The sequence below is a fragment of the Rhincodon typus genome, chromosome 1 (genome assembly GCF_021869965.1).
Source record: "Rhincodon typus isolate 14 chromosome 1, sRhiTyp1.1, whole genome shotgun sequence".
Classification (NCBI taxonomy): domain Eukaryota; kingdom Metazoa; phylum Chordata; class Chondrichthyes; order Orectolobiformes; family Rhincodontidae; genus Rhincodon; species Rhincodon typus.
Window position 1 is genome coordinate 101,834,714 of NC_063332.1, and position 12,074 is coordinate 101,846,787.

Below are 12,074 nucleotides of genomic sequence, written 5' to 3' on the forward strand. Positions count from 1 at the left end.
CACAGGTATCTGTGATGTACGATGCTCCTCAGACAGCTGTTCTTGTTGCATCCTGAGATCCACCCTCACTGCTGTGTGCTGCCATATGACACTCTCAATCTCTGTCTCCATCAGCACTGCCTCATACTGGCTCAGAGCTGCCCTGCCCCCAGTTCGACTTCTTTCTCAGGAAACTTTGTTGGCTGTGAAGTATGTTATGATATCCCTTATATTAAGAAAGGCATTTGCTTTTCTTCACTGTGTGTTACCTACAATATGCTGCTGTATATATATGTATACTGAGTAGTAAATGAACTAATATGTTGTGTCGTTTTCAATTCTAGGGCAAAATTTAACCTAGGCAGCAAACATTCTCCCACTAGCTGGACATTTGGTGGGAGCCCTGTACCACATCCACTGAGGAAGGCCAACAGTTGATTGGGCACTTAAGTGGCTGCAATGAATGCTTCCTCTGGATTACATACCTCAGGGCTAGAAATCCTAAACCCCCAAGAGTTTCTGGCCAATCAGAAGCCAGTGGATTACCAACACAGGCAGTGCCACTGGAGCAGTGGTAGCTTCTAATAATGTATCAACAGGAGATGTAGGATTCACCAGGAACCCCAGGCAAAAGGTGACCATAAGATATGAGCAGAATTAAGCCATGTGGCCTATTAAGTCTGTTCCACCATTCAATCATGGCTGATAATTGGGATGGGTTCGGGGGCATGAAGATCGTTTGAGAGGAAAAGAAGGGGCTTACAGACAGCAACAAGGAGGACCCCCTTCCCAATACTGGGTCCCTTGAATAGGCACAGAGTGCCTGACAATGAGTGAGCCCCCACAAACACCCCGACATCCCCATCCGACTTGCTGAGGGTGACGCCCCACCCCGGGCCCCCTCTGGTTGACTGTTGGCTGTAGAGGGATGTGGTCCTTAAGTGGGCAATACGCATCGATTGCCTATTAACAGCTACTTGTACTTGAGAAGGCTACCTGCATCCGTTTCTGCCCCGAGTTTAATTGGGACAAGGCGGAAGGCAGTCGGATCCCGATGTGACGCCTAAAATTCTCTCACTAGCCCTTGGAAAAGGTCTGAGGCGTTTCTAAGAGATCTCTGCCATTTCACCTGTTAGTCATGTTTACTATTTACTGTAGACTGTTTACTATTTACTGTAGACTGTTTCCTGATGTTATCCTGTTGCACAAATCTTGCTCTGTCCTTTCTGCAATGTCCCTCCAGCCTCAAGTCCACAGTGCACTGTTCATAAGTTAAGTGGTTGCTTTACAAGTTGAACAGCAAATGTTTAGGTGCTTTCCAACTGGCTTCTCACTTGCATGTAATCTCATCCCGAGTGTATCCCAAGTTTTCAGAGAGCACGAAGAGAGAAGTTGTACGCTCCTGTAACATACTCAAAAAAGAAGCTCAACATAACAGCAATTTCCATTCCAGCCCATGTACTAATAAATGAGAGTAAAGACATAACGGGGTGTGGGGTTACTTGCTTTGTGGCGATGTTCTGGTCGAATGAGATCGTTGGTTGCCCTTTTAAATCTGCTGGTGGAAGAACCCCTTTGGAAATACATTGCGATGGTGTTGGGGTTTGCTGTCATTTTCTTGAAGGTTCAGCCAGTTTCCCCTATCGTTTCAGCCCCACCTGTTTCAATTAATTTGTTCAACAGGATGCGAAGTTTACTCTGTAAAACAAATCTCTGCCAAATGGTAAACCAACAATCTTTCCACAAAGTGTTACTTACATTTTTCCTTGGGCGGCATATTTTATCACGGATGTGTCTTTCCAGCAGATATTAGAGTATTGTAAAAGGAAAGATACTGCATTCAAAGGTTTGAGAATAGAAAGAAGATGCTGTTTATTATTGGAGATTTCCTGCCTGGCTGTTGGATTAGTGGCCAAGTTGTCAATAGGTTTAAACACAATGGTGCGATGGATAGAATGGCTGATGTGCATTCCAAGTGGAGCTGAAGGTCAGTTAACAACGAAAAGAGCACTGGACCACAGATGAGTCGACAAAGTAAATACCACCTGAGAAAACAGGAAAAAGTCATATTCACTTTAACATCTTTTATCCACTGGATGACATGGACCATTAGTGGCACTGAAAGCAAAACAAACTCCTAAACATAGCAAACTCTCAACTTATTTCAGACTCTCAGTTTAAAGCACATAACATTGATGGAGCAATAACTTGACACCGAAGTTAGACTCACATCATCCGTCTCAGATCCTTTCTCTATATTCCTTGGAGGTGATATGCATGAAGGGTGCAAATTTCTCAGAGACAGTAGAAGAATAAGGAGAAAATTTCCATTCTGAACATGTTTGAAATTTCAGTTCAGATGTGTTTGTGTGTATTTGTCAAATACATGATATCTCAGTTAAGAAGCTAAACTTATTATTGTCTCACAATTGCCCAGAAATAGAGAAATACACCATTTTTTCAACATGTAATTCATTTTCATCATAAGTAAAGTACAAGTAACATTCTGAAGTATTAAATATACAGGGTATGTAGGTTTTTTGAACTTTGTTTTGTTTAAACATTAAACCTAAAGACAGGATTTTAAAAATCAATCAATTAGTGTAGTACACCATTCGCAAACACACTCAAAATTCAGAATGAATATAAACACAGTTAAAAGGCTGTCACTGTTAAATTACTTTAAATTGCTCTAATCATCAGTAACTTTTACAGAGTTTCCCTGAACACTAAGACATCATTCATATGTTTTAATTCTTTTGGGTGTATTGGCTTACTGCCCAGGAAAAATATTCAACTTTGCAATAAAAGTCTAGGGCTTCTCATGACTTGACATTCAAACATTTATTTTTCTAAAAGCACTTAGGACTGGCATAAAAGTTAGCACCAGTGTTGTCACAGCAATAATAATCATCAAATATTCTAGTTGAGCAAAGTAACCAGTTCTCTCATTTTGGAAAGTATTTATCTTTTCATAATAATGATTAAAGGTGGTTTAATTTTTGCTTCTTTTCTATGAACTATTTATAACCAAGTACTGAAGGAAATGTTGTTTAGTTGATGTGTAGACATTTGTATCCTGTAAGTGTCATATTTATATATTTAAATTTATTCTGAAAACTTGATACCTTTCAGAGACTCCTGAAGACTGCCAACAAAAAAAGGCAGATCTCTTTTCTTTAACATTATATCTTCATGAGGAACCAGGACAAGCAGGCGTGTTCCCACTGGCCCCAAAGCATTCCTGAGGGATACTGTTGGTCTGCACTTACCATACCCTTTGAACGTTCGCCTTCCTACTTACATTCTAGGACCTACTTGAGTGTCTCTTCTAACATTGAACCCAATGCAAATCATTGGAAACTAACTGTTAGGTACTTGTAGCTCACTGATTAATCTCTATAGATCAGTAATATTGTGCTGATGAGACTTGTATCTAATTTCTGATGGGCCTCAATCCTCTGGACTCTGTCTACCCCTCCAAAAGTGTTGCCTAGTCTGAATCTGAGCTAAAGCAGTATCTAGGCCTCGCAATCCTTCCCAGCCTATCTTTCTGTCTCCTTCTCATGATGTCTCAATAGGTTTTAAGTTGCTCTCTCTTCTCATCTTCTGTTAAACAAAATCATAGTGTTCATTTGAACAAAACCCCAGGCACTATCCAATGCATACAGTAGCAAAGTACCTCAGTAAACACAGGTAATGCTGAAAAAAATTTAACTAGTCAGGTGGCATTTATAGAGAAAAGAAATTAGTTGGTGTTGCAGGTTTAAGCTGTTTCATCAGAACTGAGGGCAAGGTAGAAATGTATTAGGTCTTGAACAAGTGAAAGGAGCTGGGGCTGGGGGGAGAACAAAAGGGAATGACTGTGATTAGGTTCAGTGCAGGAGACATTAAATGGCCAAAGTCTTCATTGTACAAAAGGCGAAGAGAGTGCTGATGGACAAAGGAACTCAAAATGATTTTAGGTCAGATATGCGTGGCTGTAAAGCAGCTGTTCAATTGCAAACTAAAGGGATGCAAAAATAAATGAAAATTAAAAATTGAACAATTGTACCCAGCAAAGTAGAAAATTGCTCAAATATGCACAAACTGTGAAATTAAGTCTTGCCAATTAAAGCCAGATTAGTCTACCACCAATCATCAGCAAAGTGATGAACCATCTATCATCAATGTACTCAAATAGCATTTACTCATCAGTGCCTTTGCAACAATGCTCAGTTTGGATTCCATTAGGACCATTTACCTCCAAAACTAATAACAGTTTGCATCCAACCATGGTCAAATAAGCTGAATTCCAGAGGTGAGGTGTGTTATGTCTTGCAGCACAAATGTGGTAGATCTTTTAAGGTGACATGCTCATGATGTCGTCACCGTATCATCGCATGCAACCTCATGGCATAGGGGTCCCATCTTGCTGAGTCCTCTTTCCACCTGCAGATGGAGAGCAGTGTGTCACAGCACATCTGAATTGATCAGCTTCAGCCCAGAAGCAAAAGAGCTTGTATTTGTAATGTACATATGTAGATAACAGATGCTGTAATAAAAGCTCTTTGATTTCTTTATAATTCACGTCTCATTCATTTGTTGCAGGAGCTAACAAAGGTATCACATCACTATTGATGGGAATGGAGCTTGGAGTATTATGACCCCACACCTGACCACCAAGCCATCATCTCTTAGACCATTCATCACCTCATCACCTCAGATGACCTCTCATCCACAGCCTCCAACCTCATCATTCCCCAACCCCGCACCGCCCGTTTCTATCTCCTTCCGAAAATCCACAAACCTCACTGCCCCAGCTGACCCATTGTCTCTGCCTGCTCCTGCCCCACTGAATTCATATCCACTTCCCTTGACTCTGTCTTTCCCCTCTGGTCCAGGAACTCCCCACCTACATTTGGGAAACCACCCATGCTCTGCACCTCCTCCAAGACTTCCAATTCCCTGGCCTACAAAACCTCATCTTCATTATGGACATCCAGTCCCTCTACACTTGTATCCTCCAGCAACTTTGCTTTTATCTTCCGTGTGCTAGCCCCCTACCCCCACACACCAGGCCTTGTTTTCACATAGCCTGCTATTACACACTACCTATTGTTAGTCACTAACAGCCCCCATTAAAAGCCATTCACCCTCCTAGCCAAATCCTTATTAACTGCTTTGTCTATCCAACTGTTCTCTCTCTTTGGGCTCTATCCCTGCCTATCGTTTACTCCCTAGCCCCTCCCCCCTCCCTATCTTCTGCATATAAACCAATATTTTCCTCACTACTATCATCTCTGAGGAAGGGTCACCGGACCCAAAACGTTAACTCTGATTTTTCTTCACAGATGCTGCCAGACCTGCTGAGCTTTTCCAGCAACTTCTGTTTTTGTCACAGATTGATTTTATATTTATAAACGACATTAAGATGTTTCAAAGTGTTACACATATTGAGCTATTGTCAGTTTTAAAATTGGAAAATATGCCTTATGTTGGCCTTTCAAAGGCTGTGGTATCATTAGGCCACAATGTGCGTATTTTTACTTCTGCTTTTCTTTTTTCTCAGTTGTCTTTCAAATGCATATTTTCTTTCTCTTTACTTTTCCTAATTCATGTTTTCCCTTGCTGGCATATCAGTAAAACTAATAAACATAAATGATAATAGAAAGCTTGGAGCAATTTAATCCCACAACAAAAGCTAATATATCAAGAATAAAGTCATTATATCAGAGAAAGAAGCTAATTAACCAGTCATGTTTGTTCTGGCTCTCTGTAGAACCAACTCACTGAGAGCCATTCCCCTACAAAACTCTGGATAAGGAGGGTAAGAATGTACCCAATCTCGTCCTCGTCCAGATGGCCACATTTGTGTGCAGCTGCTTCAAGCTTTGCATAGACCCTTAGTAAGCAAACACCATGTGTCATTATGTAGTGAGGTTCTACCTGTCCCTGGTGTTGTGAAGGATAGTACTGGCCTTGTTGCCGCAGAACACTCCAGGTAGTAGAACCGTTCAATATCACCTGTGCTTTGTGGAGAAAGTTGTGAAGAAAAACATCTTTGGTCAGCACGTGGTGTTCTCGAGACCCTGTTAGAAAAAGAGAGGGTGGATCTTGTTGTGTGGTTCTCTGAGCAGGCTGTCAAAGTCATTTGGCAGAATGCCTCATCAGCAAAACTTTCCAACAAACACAGAGACATCGCTGCGAGATCCTTTGTGTATGCCTGGCCGTACTGTGCCTCTGCACGCTGGCCTCACAGAGGCTGTGGGGGATAGAGACTGTCACACATCTCCTTCTGGAATGTGCCTTTGCAAAGGAAGTCTGGAGAAAGATCCAGTGGTTTTTGTTGAGGTTTGTACAGAGCAGTTCCACGACGCAGGACTCTGTGCTCTATGGTCTGTCCCCTGGGATGCACCCTGAGACAAACAGCAACTACGCGTAGAGGGCCATCAACTCGGTGAAAGATGCTCTTTGGTCTGCCCGAAACTTCTTGGTCTTCAAGAACAACAAGTTAACCTCGACCGAGTGTTGCAGACTGGCATATTCCAGGGTCCGGGACTACATGCTGAGGGATGCACTAAAGCTTGGGCAACTACCACCAAGGCACAGTGAGGAAAGACCACTGTCTGAGATCTTCCTACTGAAGTTAGTTGGGGGTCTGGTCAGTTATTGGACCCTCCTTATGCCTCAATATATGTGAATATAGCCTTGAATGTGTAAGAAATGTCTTTGGCTTGTTTGGATAGAATCAAACCCCAATCTTTCTTTGTTTTCTTCATATGCTACTGTACAGAACCAAACTGCATTTGTGATTTTGTGTATATACAAAGATTTTTTTTATGAATCAAGTATATTGTTGAAATAAAAGAAAATCTTTGCCAGGCCAAGCACTTGTAACACTGAACAATGAAATGTCATTTCATGGATCTTGGTCTTGATTCAATTTGAGTCCAAAAGCTCATGTACAAAATTCTGAACGACGGAAACAAGCATGAAAACTGTCCTGCACTTAGACCAATGTATTGGTCAAATGGAGAGAGCAGAATAAATGAGAATACCAGTTGTACTTGCATGACAAGCCTGAGTTAATAAGCAGATATCAAACAAACAGTAGATGCTAGTTAGAATGGCAGGCATTTTTGATTAAAGTGCATTTGAAATGTAAAGGGATTGATTTAATTTAAACAAATTGGTTTTATCAGAGTAATAAAAGTCAAACCATAGAATCAGAACAGTACTAACCTGTTAAACCTGACAATTGTTCAGTTGCAATTTTCATAGCCTTATCTTGACCTGTTTACTGCAGCAATCAAATAGCCTATAACCGAAGGAGGACCATAATTTCTATTTTAAGGATTGGTTCTTGAGACCAGACCATGCAAAATAGTTGCACTTACACTCTGATCTAGGAATGACCAGATAAATTTTATGTTTTAATTTCTTTTTTGCATGCGTGAGTCAGGGTCAAGGAGACAAGACCTAATGGCTGAAATGCTACGGATGACAAGTGTCTCAAGCAGCTGACCAAAACTGCGATTTCCACCCCACCTCTCCTGACAGCTGTCTGTGGTCTGTGGTTTGGTGAGCACTGGCTGGAAAAGTAGGGAACTTCCTGTTGACTCTGGAAGCTCCAGTGGAATCATGTCAAAGGTCCTGTCAGTGCACTTGCATCAGCATTATGGATCCTCGGGCATTTTTGGCCACACTAGGTTTAAGTTTAGTTTTCCACAGTTCAGTGTGAACAGGAAGTTAGTGAGATTGTATTAAAACTAAAATTTCCCCATTGTCCTTGATTAAAGCTATTTTAATGTGATTAATAATTGGGCCTCAATTTAAGCAGCCAATGTATCCCCTCAGACTAGCAAGCATCATTATGTGCTTAAACTGTGGCCCAAAGACAGATTTAAGTTCCCAATGCAATGTTAAGTTCCAGTGGTGTGTATGTGACCAGTGCAACAAAGCACTGAGGACACATCGGCAGCATTAATAAAACAATGTGTAAAACTACTTTTTCAGCACATGCTTCTCCTGACTTTGCAATAGCCTTCTTGTTCACTCTGAGATCCTGCTCTGGCTCCCCATGATTTAATTGGTCAACCCTTTGGAAGAGACAAGATCAGAAATTGCTAGAAAAGCTCAGTAGGTTTGACAACACTGGTGGAGAGAAATCAGAGTTAACATTCCAGGTCAAGTGACCCTTCCTCAGAACCCTTTCTCTCCACAGATGCTGCCAGACCTGTTGAGATTTTCCAGCAATTTCTGTTGTTGTTTCTGAATTACAGTATCTGCAGTTGTTTCGGTTTACTTGAAAGAGACATTGGGTTTCCTGTCTCTTGCCCCAGTTGGCGAACCGGCTGTCATTGCTCATTCGGCAGCTAAAGTTCACCAGGTTCATTCAAGTGAGATGCAACAACAAAATGGAACACACCCCCACTTGATGTCACCAGATGGATGAAGTGAGGAATATCAGACAATAAATTCATTCTCATTGCTTTCTGGACTAGATATAAACTGAGGGTCCACATAGCTGGGGCAGTGGATGTCAATGAAAGAAATAATGGCAGACTGGAAAGTGGAGTTGAGGCCACAATCAGATTAGCATGAGCTTATCAAATGTCAGAATGGGCTTGAGGGGTTGCATGTCCCATCCTTGCTTCCAGTTCTTGTGCTCCTGTGATTTCTAGCTAAACATAGTCAATTGTCGATAGCACAGCAAGGTTCCACAAAAAGCAAATGAGATAGACAAACATTTAATCTGCACTGGTGATATTGGTTAAAGGATAAATATCGACTGGGATACTAAGAGAAATCTCTGCTTGTTTTCAAACAATATAATGCAACCTCTTACTTCCAGCTGCAGAGGCATTAGAAGTATCAAGTTAACACCTCACATGTGTCATACTCCTTCCTCTCTTTCAAACAACACACTGATCCCTGGCATTCTGACACAGAAATAAGAGCACTAACATCGAGTTAAGCTAACACCTGAAGCCATAAGGCATAGCCAAAGAAAAGCAAGGAATTTTTCTGATGTTTAACCCAAATTTCTACCTCAGCCAACACCAATAAATGAATTTGGCCATTTGTGCATTTGCTGCTAATGATGCAGTGCCGTATTTAAATGCCTTCTACAGTTTCCTACATGACAGTGATGGTGAAATTTCCAATGCAAACAATCAGATATAAAGCACATCTAGGATAGGACATTATCATGAGCTTTGAAGTCTGAACTCTGATATAAAATGGGGTCCATGAGATCAATATGACTTGTACCAGGACTGATTCAGGAATCTTCACTAATTGAATTCTTCTAGGCTTACTGTTCAGTTAGTGATGATGGGTACCGATCCAATCAGAAGACTGGCAGCTCTGAGCCCTTAGCAACCCCACCAAGAAAAGTGGGCACTATTGAGGCACACGCAGGATTGAGATGGTGCCACCATCGGAAAGTTGAAATTTAAATGTCACAAATATGGGCCAAGATCCTTGTTTATGATGCTCTCTTTGTACCATGGAGACTCCTCTCCAAATGGCTCCATGAAGCTGGTAATATCCACATTAATCAGGAGGTCACTGGCAGGTCAGGAATTCTCACTAAATGGGACTTTTTAAGGTTTAAGTGGGCTGTCCTTCCCCATTATGTGGGCAGCCGATCCACAGCCCTTACCATTTTTTGGAAACCACCCCAGTGGTGGGAATTCATTAGGAAGTCATTCCAACATCAGCTCACTGTTATCCCTGCCTTGCTGCCTTATCTGTCAGACCACCTCCTGGAGTGGGAAAATCCCATCGCCAGCGTGCTTATGTTTATTTCTCTGACAAGCTCACAGACTGACTCCAATTCCTACTTGTTCTCAAACCTCTCTGACTACCAAGTATTTTTGATTCAAAAGGGCACTATATCTCCTGATTGCCCAACTGTTACTGCATAATACTTGAAATGGATGAGGTGCTAAAACTCAGTATGATCAGTTATCTTGATGCATGAATCGAATAATTAATCACTCCAACTGAATTGTTTTAATTGAAGATATTACACACAGCTGAAACTAGAAATGGACACATTTTCTTCTCACTATCGTATTGGAGGGAATTTTAAACCCCAAGGTTGATGGTTGTTAAGAATGTTTAAAATCTCAAAATAGATTTTAATGCACCAACAACCCATCCACTTTGTTTTAATAGATTGAGGTTGAGCAATGACCCAGTTCTTTTAAGGTTGGTCATTGAGTAAAATATTTTAAGAACGGTGGGTTCCATTTTAATGGGATTTTTATTGTTGACATGTAATGTTAAAGGTCCTCTCCTGCAGACGATTCAGGTAATTCTTGAATGGCGTTGTCTGGAATACACACAGAAAAGCTTAGATTATGGCAGCTTTGCCAGATGCCAGCTGTCACTGTCAAGAAACATGGAGACTACTCCAACTTTGCACAGGGCTTTGTATGGAATTTGGATCCCCATGTTTTCCACGTGAAAGTGGTGACAGACTCCACAATAACACTCAAGGACCTTGATCATGATGTACCGTGTGAAGACTAAGGTCAGCTTTGTTGTAGCACAAGCAGGAGTCACCCAATGTCTGAATGTTGCACTTCAAGAGGTCATTAAGCACAGCTTGTTGCTGTGAAATCTCAAGTTCCTGAAGTTCCTGCCATTATGGCTGTGGTCACCAACACCAAGGCGCTAAATACTCAGATCAGTTTCTCCGCACTGACATATCATTGGTATGCCTAACACCATATCCCTGAATATCTACTTGGAAATCGATTGTGACAGGAGACTCACAACAAGACAGTGGAAACACTTCACACCATCCCCTCAAGAGATCAAATATTCCTGCCAAATCTTTGGAGGTCTTGGCTTTTGACTGAACAAATGGACGAGGCTCATTTAAAAGGGCAATCATGTCATCAGGAACCACAGAGATGCACAAACCTCGCAATAACTTCTCTACCCAATGTTGCAGTGTCAGCAGATTACACAATGCACTTACCTGGTCTGGCCTACATGTGACTCCAGGCCTACAGCAATGTGGTTGGCTCTTAACTGCACCATATTGATGAACTAAGATAGAGTGGAAGCAAGTCATCCTGAATCCCTGATGGAGTGCCTAAGAAAGAAGGAAAAGGATACTGTTGTTCAAAGCAATTAGTGTGTCACTGCAGTCTAGTATTCTGTGCTCCAAAGGGTTACTTTGATTATTTAGGTAGTGACTTTGTCAACTATGGACAAGCTGCTATTTTTCAAGACGAGAGCACCATGTTCCCATGATTGCCACTGTACTGATTTTCTTGCTGTTGCCTGTCAGCCCTGCCAGTGCAGATCCTACATTTTATACCAAATGTTACAGACCAAAGCCGAGGTCTACAGTTGCCTGAGGTGATTTTGGAAGATCATTTGCAATCTCGCCGAGTGAAAAGGAATAGCTTTTCCCCAACCATTCTGAAACCACTGAGGTAATACTGCATAGCAGCATTAGAGCTGGCAAAGACATCGATAAGACATCACTAAGGGAATATGTAAGTGTGAATCATTGACTTTTGTATCAATGTAGAATACTTCCTTGGACAAAGCTGACATGGATGGTTTGTATTATGCTACTGGCTTTTAATGCAAGTTTGTGACCAAAAGGATGCTGAGGTGGCTTAATAACAGAGGAATGATCAGGTATTGATCTTTAAAGTGGAAATCTTGAGCTATTTTCATGGAAACTTGAGTTGAATGAAACATTCATGGAAAGTACAGTTGAAAATTGGACAGACAGATGGTGTCATCCTTTCCTCTTCTTCCTGAGATTTTTGCTGAATCGTTGGTGGCAAGAGCTATGTTATCATGAAGACAAGACTGTGGAGGATGTAACAGACCATCACAAACCTGGGCACCACATCCCTGAGTATGCCATGTTCCTCCATGACAATTTATTTGCATCACAAGTACTTCAGTGCTCAAATTGGGGAGTGATGGTCTAGTGGTATTATCACTGGAATGTTAATTCAGAGACCTGGATAACATTCTGGAGACCCGGGTTCAAATCCCGCCACGGCAGATGGTGGAATTTGAATTCAATAAGTATCTGGAATTAAGAATCTAATGATGACCGTGAATCCATT